This window comes from Callithrix jacchus, chromosome 2, assembly GCF_049354715.1.
Source record: "Callithrix jacchus isolate 240 chromosome 2, calJac240_pri, whole genome shotgun sequence".
Taxonomy (NCBI): domain Eukaryota; kingdom Metazoa; phylum Chordata; class Mammalia; order Primates; family Cebidae; genus Callithrix; species Callithrix jacchus.
The window spans coordinates 134073371-134085907 of record NC_133503.1 but is presented as its reverse complement, the minus strand read 5'-3'; the positions used below and the strand labels follow the sequence as shown (position 1 = coordinate 134085907).

The following is a 12537-nucleotide window of genomic DNA, read 5'->3' as shown; positions in this document are numbered from 1 at the left end:
AGTGATTCTCCTGCGTCAGACTCCTGAATGGCTGGGACTACAGGAACCCATCACCACACCCAGCTAATGTTTATATTTTTAGTAGAGATGGGGTTTCACCATGTTGGCCAGGCTGGTCTCCCACTCCTCACCTCAGGTGATTCATCTACCTCAGCTTCCCAAAGTGTTGGGATAACAGGCATGAGTCACCACTTCTGGTGGAGGCTGCTGTTTAATGGATAATTTGAAAGAATCTTGTTTGAGCTGTAAGGCTAGCCTGGAGGTTTGTTTCCAAGAAAATAAACGTTGGTGTTTGGAGTGTAAGGCAAGTGTATGTTTCTAACATTGTGTATCTGGTAATAGGAATCATTTAAGCCAGTTTTTCAAACATCCCTAGTTATGGATTCACCTGGATTAGTTATTGATCTGGATTCCAAGGCCCTTCCTTAGATTCTGATTTAGTAGGTCTGAGGTGAGACCTGGGAGTATGCATTTTTCACAAGCTTCATGTCTCCCTGCCCCCTATCTAAGTGACTGTCATAATCAGGGAAGTGGATAAAATGTTGATTTAAACTAGTGGTTCTCTAGGCCGGGCATGGTGGCTCATACCTGTAATCTCAGCACTTTGGGAGGTGAATCACCTGTGGTCAAGAGTTTGAGACCAGCCTGGCCAACACGGCACAATCCAGTCTCTACTAAAAATACAAAAATTATCTGGGTGCGGTGGTGGGCATCTGTAATCCCAGCTACTCAGGAGGGCAAGGCAGGAGAATCGCTTTAACCTGGGAGGCAGAGGTTGCAGTGAGCTGAGATTGTGCCACTGTACTCCAGCCTGGGCGACAGAGACTCCATCTCAGAAAGAAATGAATGAATGAGTGAATGAATAAATAATAAATAAATAAACTAGTGGTTCTCAAACTATAGCCTGCATGAGAATCACTTGGAGAGCTTGTTTTAGAAACACACCCCCAGAGTTTCTGTTTCCGTAGACCTCAGTGGGGCCTGAAACTGCATTTCTAACAAGTTCCCAGGTGCTGTTGATGCTGCTGGACCAGGGACCCCATTTTAAGAAGCACTGATTTAAACAGCCCAATTTTTCCTGGTGGCTCCTTTGCATTCCCAAAGTGCTTCCTTTGCATTGGAAGCACTTTTACTGCTCCCTTTGGCCTGAGGGACTGTTTGTAACAGTGAGGTTCAGGAATTGTACAATATTCTAAAGATGCACTCAGCAGCAATTTCTGGACTTCCCAGCCCTCTTCCCACAGCTTCTTCCCCTGATGACTGTGAACCAAGTAAAGCCTGGAGGTAGCTTCCTGGAGTTGAGCAGAAGCGGGTGCCTAGCCATAGCGGTCTGAGCATTTGCTGCTTGTGTATTTCCTCCTTCCCACTGACCTCCGTGGGGGGTCTCTCTGTCTGCCTGTTACAAATATCATTACATTAATGTCGCTCCTCATTGTCAGTATTCTCAAGCATCTTATTTGTAATTCAAGAAACGATGTATTAATAAAAAAGTTTGCTTTTAATGAGATAATCCTGACTTACTAAAACCACTGTGGCATAATCTCCGTTGAAATCACAACAATGAATATATTTAAAAATTCTAAATACCTAAAATATCCTCTTATATTCATGGGCATTTGCCAATTTGACAAGTAACAGTGCTATGTCATTGTTGTTTAATGTGAAACCCTAATTATGAAGGAGGTCAAGGAGCTTTGCAGGTAGTAATTGACTGTAATTCTGTAACTGGTTATATTCTTTGTCCATTTTTCTATTAGATTGTTGATATTTTTCTCATTGACAAGAGCTCTTTGGTAAGAAAATTAGCCTCTTTGTGTCATGTATGTGACAAGTATTTTTCTCAATATGTAATTTGTCTTTTAACTTTAAGTATGTATGTCATGACAACATTTTATAGTTTTAAGTAGCAAAATGATTAAGTCTTTCTTTTATGATTTAGTTTTTATATTAATCTGAGAAAGTTCTCCAGTCCAATATTTTATTTTTAGAAGTTTTACTCATGCAACTTGTTTTTGTCTTTTCTTTTTCTGAGACAGGGTTTCACTTTGTCGTCCAGGCTGAAGAACAGTGACGTGAACACAGCTCACTGCAGCCTTGATGTCTGGGGCGCAAGCAATCCTCTCACCTCAGCGTCCCAAGAAGCTGGGACTACAGGCATGTACCACTGCACCTGACTAATTTTCATATTTTTTTGTAAAGATAGGTTTCATCATGTTGCTCAGGTTGGTCCTGAGCTCCTGAGCTTGAGTGATCCACCCACCTCAGTCTCCCAAAGTGTTGGAATTACGGGTGTCAGCCACCAAACCCAGCCCAGCCTGTTTTTTCCTAAATGACCAGCCAATTAACCCAACACCATCTATTGTGTAAGCAATATTTTACCCTGTGGACTTAAAATGACATCTTTAACATGGATTTATTTCTGGGCTATTTCTGCTTAAGTACCAAATGTTTTTTAATTCCTCTATCTTTATAATAAATTTTTGATAATAAGAAATGCAATGATATTTTAACAAGATTTAGACCAGCCTGGCCAACATGGTAAAACCCCTTGTCTACTAAAAATACAAAAATTAGCTGGGCGTGGTGATGGGTGTGTGTATTCCCAGCTACTCAGGAGGCAGAGGCAGGAGAATTGCTTGAACCCTGGAGGCGGAGGTTGCAGTGAACTGAGATCATGCCATTGCACTCCAGTCTGGGTGACAGAGCAAGTCTCTGTCACAAAAACAAAACAAAAAATGATTTAGTTGATCACAGTGTGGAGGGAGTTGGGGAAGACACTGGAGACAAGGTAATGAGTGAGAAGGCAGTTGAGTAACCCAGGCACGGCAGGATAAATGCTTCAAGGAAAAAGGACCTACCTTATCAGCAGAATTCCCTGACCTGTTGGAGTCTGGGGTCAAGAAGAACAAAGGATGGGCCAGATTCAAAGATTATCATAAGAAGGAACTGAGCTTTTATTCCTATTGCATTAAACTGAACTGAATCAGTCTAAAGGTACAGTTTTGGGTACTGGGAGAAAGATATTATCATCAAACAGTCACAGCTTTGTATATCTTCACTTGGGAATTTTGTCAAATTTCAAATCAAGTCATATTTATTGGATTTGGCTAGTACTTCTTGGAAATTACACACATTTTAAGTATTTTTATTCATGGTGAACAATCAGTTTTCATATATTTCTTGGGCTGAGTTAGTAATTAGTACTTATAGTTAATTCAAAGATCAGATTTATGGGGTGAGATTCATGTTGTTGTTGAGCCATACCACCTGAGGAGCATACTCTGATGCTTGTGGAGAGCATATTCTGATAAAGCAGCGATTTAAAGTATTTTTTTTTACACAATAATTTATTTATTGAGAGCCTTCTCTCCGCCCTTGCAGTCTCTAGGTCACTTTTTCCGCTTGTAGATTTTGCGAGCAAGCCCCAGAAAGATAGCTGGGGGCAGGGGCGCTGCATACTGTTCAATGAGAGCCATAATGTGGTTGTAACTGTCTTCCTCATACTTCGAGAACGCGGCCGGCAGATCCGGCTCCTCATATAATGCCTTCACTCTGGCCACCTTCTCAGCCTCCTTCTGCCCGTAATTTTCCTTCAGGATCTGGCGCTGTTCCGGAGTGGACCGTTGCAGACACTGGACCACCAGCCAGCTGCATTTGTTGTCCTGGATGTCAGTGCCAACTTTGCCAGTCACACTGAGGTCCCCAAAGAGGTCAAGGTAATCATCCTTAATCTGAAAGAACTCTCCCATCTTCAGCAGGATCTTCTTGGCATTGGCATGCTCCTTCTCGCCATCAATTCCTGCTATGTACATGGCTGCAGCTACAGGAAGGTAGACAGAGTAGAAAGCCATCTTGTACTTGACAATGGATTTGTACCTCTTTTCAGTGAATCTGCTGAGATCCACATTGTCCTGAGGGGCTGTGATGAGGTCCAGGGTCTGCCCAATCTCAGTCTGATAGGAACTCTGCAGGAAGAGCTCGATCAGGTTCAGGTAATAGGGCTGCTCCAGGCAGTAGAGCTTCAGCAGGCGGTAGACACATGCTTCCAGAAGGATAGCATCATTGATGGCATCTAAACCCACACCTGGCTTCTGATACCAGCAGATCTGTCCCCGGCAGGTGAGGGATGAATCCATGATGTCATCTGTCATCAGGAAGAAAGCTTGCAGCAGTTCCACACACCAGCCCACAGTCAGGGCCCGCTGGAGACTATCAGCATCCTGTTTCCTTGGCTCCACCAGCTCCCGGAACGCTACTAGCACCGTCAAACCCCGGTGATACTTGCCTCCAATGGTGTTGTACTCCAGGACCTCCTTGAGCCAGGCAATAGCATCTCCTGTCTCTGGGTGCCCCATCTCATCCTTAGTCAGCACCCTAACAATCTGGGAGAAGTGCTGAATGAATTCCTGCTTTTCTTGGGCATAAACATCTGATTTCTGGTCTCCATTCATTCTGAGGGAGGAGCAAAGGGCTCTGTTCGATTTAAAGTATTGTATTGTGGGTTGCCTACTATTTATAGAACACTAGGTGTGAGGAGGCAGACAAGACTTGACTCTTGTGGTCAGCCTAACTGGACAATAACACAGAGAGCTTCACTCTCTTGGTCTTGACTACTTAATCACGCATATCTAGAAAAGTTTATTTTGAACAACTGCAAAATTATTTTTACAATACAACTCTTATTAGTATTTTTTGAGATGAAGTCTTGTTCTGTCACCCAGGCTAGAGTTCAGTGGCAGGATCTTGGCCCACTGACACCTCTGCCTCCTGGGTTTAAGCGATTCTCCTGTCTTAGCCTCCTGAGTAGCTTGGATTACAGACACCTGCCACCATGCCCTGCTAATTTTTGTACTTTTAGTAGAGATGGGGTTTCAACATGTCGGCCAGGTTGGTCTTGAACTCCTGACCTCAGTGATCCACCCACCTCATCCTCTCAAAGTGCTGGGATTATAGGCGTGAGCCCCGTGCCTAGCCACCACTTTTTTTTAACTAAAAAATCATTTAGGAAAATAACACATATATGTATACATACTCTCTCTGTATTATAAGTTCAATGGTACAAACCATTATAAAGAAAATCCTCCAATCCATCCTCTCTCTGCCTGTTTAGTTCCCAATCTCTAGAGATAAATGCACACACATTCACTTGTAGAGCTTTTTTATTTTACAAAAACACAGTCACACTCTACATATTCTACAACTTGCTTTTTCAATATCTCCCTATGTATATATATATAGATATTTTGTATTTTTTGTAGAGACAGGGTCTCACTACATTGCTCAGGCTAGTCTGGAACTCCCTGGGCTCAAGCCATCCTCCCTCCTCAGCCTCCCAAAGTACTAGGATTACAGGCATTAGCCATTGCACCTGGCTTCAATCTATATTGTTGATGACTTAAATATCTGTAAAAGTCTTCTGAGGCATTCATATTACCTGCCAGAAATAAACATAATAGATGATATTCCCTATGTTGTTCCACAGCAAATTAATAAAGCCTGTGATTAGTAGTTATTGAATGGATAATGACTTCAAAATTCATATAATATTTAAAAAATCCCAAATCTTTTGAATTTATGCTAATGTAGTCATAGATTTTTAAGAAAAGCAGCAATTCAAAGTATTGTATTGTTAATTTAATCAAGTATCCTTCAGTGTTTTATAATAGAAACATGGTACAAAGATACATGCACACATCCATGTAAATATACACACATACATATATACATGTAAATATACAAAGATAGATACAAATACACATATACATGTATATGCATCATACATATGTGTGCGCGCACGCACACACACACGCATCAGCATCTTGTCAGGCATAACTTTGCCCTTTTCTGCTCTGTTTGCAACATTTTTTTGGCTACTGTATCTTTAGTTTGAATTCTAGCTTTTCTGTTGGTGAAGATGAAATGAAAGTAACCCGAATCCCGGGTCAGTAAGGCCAAATTTGATAGGGCAGTTGGCTCTAGTCAAGGCTCCTGATGAACAGGGCTGCCTGGGTCTTGGGCAGACCCCTGTATTTGAGGTCACACAGATGTTTCCTGAACCCTGTGCTCCAACAAAGGAAGACTGCTGTACGAGTTAACTGAAAGTGGTCAATTAGAGAGCCTCATTTCCCAAAGGTATTAACCTCTCCTTTCTCTCTCTTTTTCACTGGAAGCACTTAAGGAAGCTTATAATAGTGTCTTAGCTTTCTGGAAAATGAAACTTTTTTAACCTTTCTTTCATGGAAATGCAAACTTTCACAACTGACTTTTATAAAAGGTTGCTTTTGGAGTTATACTGGCTACACAGAAAAAGTATTATTTTATTGTGCTGCTTATTCTCAAGTATATGCATTTTGTGTACAAAAACTGACTTATATCCTACCACATTATTCATGTCATAATATACTAGTATGTGAGATTTTTAGAAGTTTTTTGTCTTTGCAAAAGGTTTCCCTTCAAGATCCTTTTAAGCAATGTCTTTTCTACTGGTCTAGAGTACCAGTTTGCTGATCATTGCCTACCTGACCCGGGAGGAGAGAAAGAATTTGTATAATGTCCATCCCTTTTCTTCATCCCCTGTAAGTTAATCAGTTCCCAAGCTTCTTAAATCTTCTTCCCAAATTTTTCTCTTCCCATTATGGCTTTAGCCTGGGTTCTTACACCCAAACTTAGAATTATAGTAATAACCTGTTAATTTCTCTTCTTGGAGTAGTTTATCTCTTTCACTTCATCCAACCCATCATCAGTTTCATACCGATCATCTTAAGCACTGATATCATATCTCTTTCTTGTTTACACTCAAAGGCTACCCAGTGTAGATGGGATTTCCTTTTATCATCTGCCTTTCTCATCAACTTCCTAGTTCTCTCCACGATATCTTATAAAAGCATTTTACAAATGGGGGTAGTAAGCAAAATAATGTTCCCCCTTCAAAAAAAAAAAAAGTCCCGCCTGGGGGTGGCTCAAGCCTGTAATCCCAGCACTTTGGGAGGCAGGTAGGCGGATCACAAGGTCAAGAGATCGAGACTATCCTGGCCAACATGGTGAAACCCCATCTCTACTAAAAAATACAAAAATTAGCTGGGCATGGTGGTGCGTGCCTGCAGTCCCAGCCACTTGGGAGGCTAAGGCAGGAGAATTACTCGAACTCAGAAGGCGGAGATTGTGCCACTGCACTCCAGCCTGGCGCCTGGCAACAAAACAAGACTGTCTCAAAAAAAAAAAAAAAAGTCCACATCCCACTCCCTGGAATCTTAAATCCCTTACATGGCAAAAGAAATGTTTCAGATGTGATTTAAAATTAAGAACCCTAAGATGGGGAGAGTCTTCAGAATTACTCTGGTAAGCCTCAGGTAATCACATGAGTCCTTAAAAACAGAGAAGCTCTCCGGGTTGTGGAGAGAGCAGGTGTGACTCTGGAAGAAAGATCAGAGAGATGCAATGTTGCTAGCTTTGAAGATGAAAGAAGAGGCCACAAGCAAAGAAATGGAAAAGAGAAAGAAATAAATTGTTTGCTAGAGTCTTCAGAAAGGAACACAGCCCTATCAACACCTTTAGTCTAGTGAGACTCATGTTAGACTTCTAACTTACACAACTGTTAGAGAATACCTTTGTGTTGTTTTAGGCCATTATATTTGTGGTAATTAGTTATAGCAACAAGAGAACACTAACATATGGGTAAATCACTACATGTGTATATACACAGTATTTCTATTTGCCAAACAATCCTCCCACCTCTAAGCCAGGTCCAATAGTGCCTCCAGATGTGTTCCCAGGCTGGCCTACTGCCTGAAATGCCCTCCCCATTCCCTTTCACTTACTTAAATATTCTCTGTCATTCAAGTCCAGCTGAAGACCTATTTCTTCCGCATTACTTCCATCCCTTCTTTCAGGGTATTGTCTGCATTTGATCATTATTCTCCTGCTTTGTTAATTGTTTAAAGTCTGTATGTCTTGCTTCCATAATTAGATTTCAGGCTATTGGAGGAACAGAGAACACATTTTACATTTTTTGTGTACTTCTTAATAACCAGAAAACTGCATACACACATATGATTCACCCTAAATAAGTAGTTCAATGCTAGAACATTTTCAAAGTTAAAAATTTAAAAATCAAATTCTTGCCATTAGAAAAATAATCATTGAAACAATTGGATTGTTTCCTGACAGAGTTACACTGTAATTTCATCAATGAGTTCAATGATTAAGGTTATTTCTTCCCCAAGAAAACACCACCATAAAGAAAGGTATTTCTGTGCATATTTTAGTGGCAAGGTAAGCTGTAATAGAAATGAATGAGCTATCTCCAGTAGCAAAAGAGTTATACTTGACTACGGATGAATAGCAATATGACACTTTCTTACCAGCCTGGGAAAGAGATCAGCCTGCTTGCTAAGCAGAATGGACAGGTTTATTGTGAGGGCTTGAAAAGTGGGATGAACCCAGAGGGGTGCTGCACTCGCAATGCCTAGCTACTCCTTTGTTCACACCTTCATTACATCTAATTTCACATCTTCAAAGCTAGCAACATTGCATCTCTCTTGGAACTGGAAAACTCAACCTTTGATAAGTTGCTACAATTGACATCCTACTCAGTATTATGCATCAGAAAATGAGTTTTGTTCTTATGTCTTGCCGCAAAATAGCATTGGAAAAATTATAAAAAGCGTTCTTGAGCCTCTTAAGGAAAGTAATATAAACAATAATGTAAGCATGGGGTGAGACAAGGATGCAATTATTTGAAGTTCTTATAATATTCTTAAGATTCTGATACATTCATCTGCTAATCCCTGTAGACTGCTTATTTGTAAAAGAACATTCATAATCAAGATCCTTTGGACTTTAATGATTTTGGTAATTATTAATTCCATTTGCATTATCTTTTTAACTATGTGGTTGAGCTCCAGGACAGAGGAAAATTTGCAGGAGGGTCTGAAATTGAGCAGAAAATGTTTATGTGAAACCAATAAGCAGGGGAGAGAATGAGTGTGCTGCTAAGTAACAACTGGTCTATTGTTGGATGTCTGCGGTGTAACTTGGTGATGAGATCCATTCCTCCTACATAGTATTAGTCAGTCTCTCATTGTCACTGCCTCTATCTCTTAGTCCATTGGACGCCTAAACAGCTCAGCCCAGATGGAGTCCCCAGAAAGAAAAAGTTCCATTTTCTGCTTCCCCAAAATGGGTGTCCCGGCTCTACTTCTCCTAAATTGTACTCCACACATCTTTGCATCTTGTCTACTGGCCCTGCCTGGCTGCTTGCAATATACTGGGAATTCTGCTGGGTTTATTGGTTCCAATAATGAGAAATATATTTCATCCATCAAATGGCAACATGTACATATACTGCCTGATGAACACACAATACCAGACATCATGTTATCAAGATGCATCAAGAGCATGAGCTTTTGCTTGTTTCAGTTTGTTTACACTGAAAACTGTTCAAGAGTCTCAGCATGTAGTTGGTAGTTGATACAAGCAGAAGATACGACTTAGCTCTGGCATCAGAGACCTTCAGCTTAGTTTGGGTGTGGCACTGAAGGCTGCCTCCAAATGCTTCCTTATTGGTGACTGTGTCACCTTCTCATTCTGGTCCTCTGTTTTGTGATTGTCAACATCTCGTAAGGAGTCATTGACTTCTTCCTCCTTCTTCCCATAGCATCTTGTTTGTGCTTTTCCTGTGTCCTTTTGCCTTTGGGTTAATTTTGATCGTTTAGATGTGTGCCTCTATGATAATGACAATTAAGCTCCTTGACAGTAGGGAATTTGTTACCCATATGTGAATCTCTCTCAGGACATAGCAAAGATCTGCAGCTACTAGACAGATGATAAATATTTGCTGAGTATTTTTTGAGTGAATAATGGCAATTGAATTGTTAACTTTCAGATTTCTATAGTATCAACTCATGGGATCTTCTTTTTTTACATTCATGTGGTTTGGCCATGTGCCCACCCAAATCTCATCTTGAATTGTAACTCCCACAATTTCCATGTGTTGTGGGAAGAACCCAGTGGTAGGTAATTGAATCATGGGGCAGGTCTTTCTCATGCTGTTCTCACAATAGTGAATAAATCTCATGAGATCTGATGGTTTTAAAAAGAGGAGTTCCAGGGCCGGGTGCAGTGGCTCACGCCTGTAATCCCAGCACTTTGGGAGGCTGAGGCGGGTGGATCACAAGGTCAGGAGTTCAAGACCAGCTTGGCCAATATGGTGAAACCCTGTCTCTACTAAAAAATACAAAAATTAGCCAGGCATGGTAGTGTGCCTGTAGTCCCAGCTACAGGCTGAGGCAGAAGAATCACTTGAACCCAGGAGGCGGAGGTTGCAGTGAGCTGAGATTGCACCATGCACTCCAGCCTGGTGACAGAGTAAGACTTCCTCTCAAAAAAAAAAAAAAAAAGAAAAAAGAAAAGAAAAGAAAAAAGATAGAGGAGTTCTGTCTGTCTGGGCACAGTGGCTCATGCCTGTAATCCCAGCACTTTGGGAGGCCAAGGTGGGCAGATCATGAAGTCAAGAGCTCGAGACCATCTTGGCCAACATGATGAAACCCCGTCTCTACTAAAAATACAAAAATTAGCTGAGTGTGGTGGTGCATACCTGTAATCCCAGCTAATCGGGAGGCTGAGGCAGGAGAATCGCTTGAACCCAGGAGACGGAGGTTGTTGAGATTGTGCCACTGCACTCCAGCCTGGCAACAGAGTGAGACCGTCTCAAAAAAAAAAAAAAAAAAAAAAAAAAAAAAAAAGAGTTCCCCTGCCCAAGCTCTCTCTCTTCACCTGCCACCATCCCCATAAGATGTGACTTGCTCTTCTGTACTTTCCACCATGATTGTGAGGCCTCCCCAGCCATGTGGAACTGTAAGTCCATTAAACCTCTTTTTCTTCTCAGTCTTGGGATCTCTTTATCAGCAGTGTGAAAATGGACTAATACATACATGTATTAGTATGTATTAGTCTAATATTTCCCAATATTTGTCTTAACAAAGCCAATTGAGGTCTTTTTTCCTGGCTTCTACTATCTTGTTAGCTTGAGGCCACTCATCAAAGGAATGTACAATATCCTAGGTGGTTACAGCAACCCTTATTTTCATCATGATGTGGGAGAGTTACCTGGTACCTGGTTACTTAGGATCCTTAATAAAATTATGTGGAATATAATTTTTAAAACTGTACTTATTAATCAATCTATCTAATTATCTTAATAAGTAACATATATCTGAGACTATATTAGAAACTTTTAAATGTCCAAGCACATTCTAAGAAACCTAGTATTTGAGTAGAATGCATTGTCTATAGAAGTTTCTCGATATTTTCAAACTACAGGTCCATTGTACAGAAACACTTATGAAATTGCCATCATCACAGTGAATAAGACCAAAAATGAAGGTAAACTTATAATATAGTTCATTTATTAGAATGTTTAAAAATATTATTGAGTTCAGATTAGCCTTCCTTTCCTTTTTTCTCTTTGAAAATGATAGTCAGTTAACCTGTGTAGCATTTTACATAGATAAATTAAAACCAATTCTAAGCGCTATACCTATGGTCACTGGCTGATGAAACCAAACTCTGCTGGTTTTTGTCACTGCAGGCTAGGGTGAAGCTGCAGTGTGCCCTTATCCACACTGGGCCACCATCTTCCTACCTGTTACAGAAAAACCTGCTCTGTAAAGACAGTTTAGGGTGAGGAAATGAGGAATATGGCAACCACGTGCTGAGGACACCTCAGTCTCTTCCTGTCCTTTAACTCAGTCAGAGCACAGTCACACTGAAATGTATCCCAGACCTCCTGGATTATTTATGCCTGATACCAAATTATCAAAAGTCCTATAAGACCATGTCACACTAAACCAAATAAAAGAAATAACCAAGGGGTTCTAAAATAATTTAGAACATTTGGAAAGTGATACGAAGCGCATAATAAACTGAGATTATATTTATGAATTAAATTCTATAGGCATATAATATGTTAAAGAAAAAGTACTAGATCTCTGATTGCTATGTGTTTCTGACATTTTATAGACCTTGAGATCAGATACGAGTGCTCAATCGATTCAGCACTGCGTATCGCCACTGTAATTAAGACTAAATGAAGTGAAAACGCTTTTTAACAAGTATGTCATAGAAAGTGCTATGATTCATCTACTAACAATGGAATTAGAATTCTGGAAATATGATGCCAATTTTTTTTGTCCATTAGAGAGGATTAGATTGTACAAAATAAGTGCGTTGTCTGTTATTTATGACTCAGATCTAAAATTTTTCTTGGTAAATGAATAAAATCTTTATATAACCATTAATCTGATTTCTGGTATTTTCAATAGTAAAAAAGAAAGTGTTGACATTTTACAATTCATTGCTGAAAGAAACCTACAAACTGGAGTGCCATCAGCTCATTGTTTCTTGATACAGACCAGTCACAATTCCTATACTAACTTTTACGTATGCTGCAGTTTAACTCTCAAGCACCATGGTATAATTGAATTTATTGATGTATTTTTCAGATTATATCGGAACCTGGATACGTCCCATGACTAACAG

At 40.3% G+C, this 12537-nt stretch overlaps 1 pseudogene; it reads right to left on the bottom strand.

Moving 5' to 3' along the window:
• Positions 1 to 3389: 3389 nt before the first annotated feature.
• LOC100386841 (farnesyl pyrophosphate synthase pseudogene) lies at positions 3390 to 4475 on the bottom strand (annotated as a pseudogene).
• Between the last annotated feature and the right edge of the window lie 8062 nt (positions 4476 to 12537).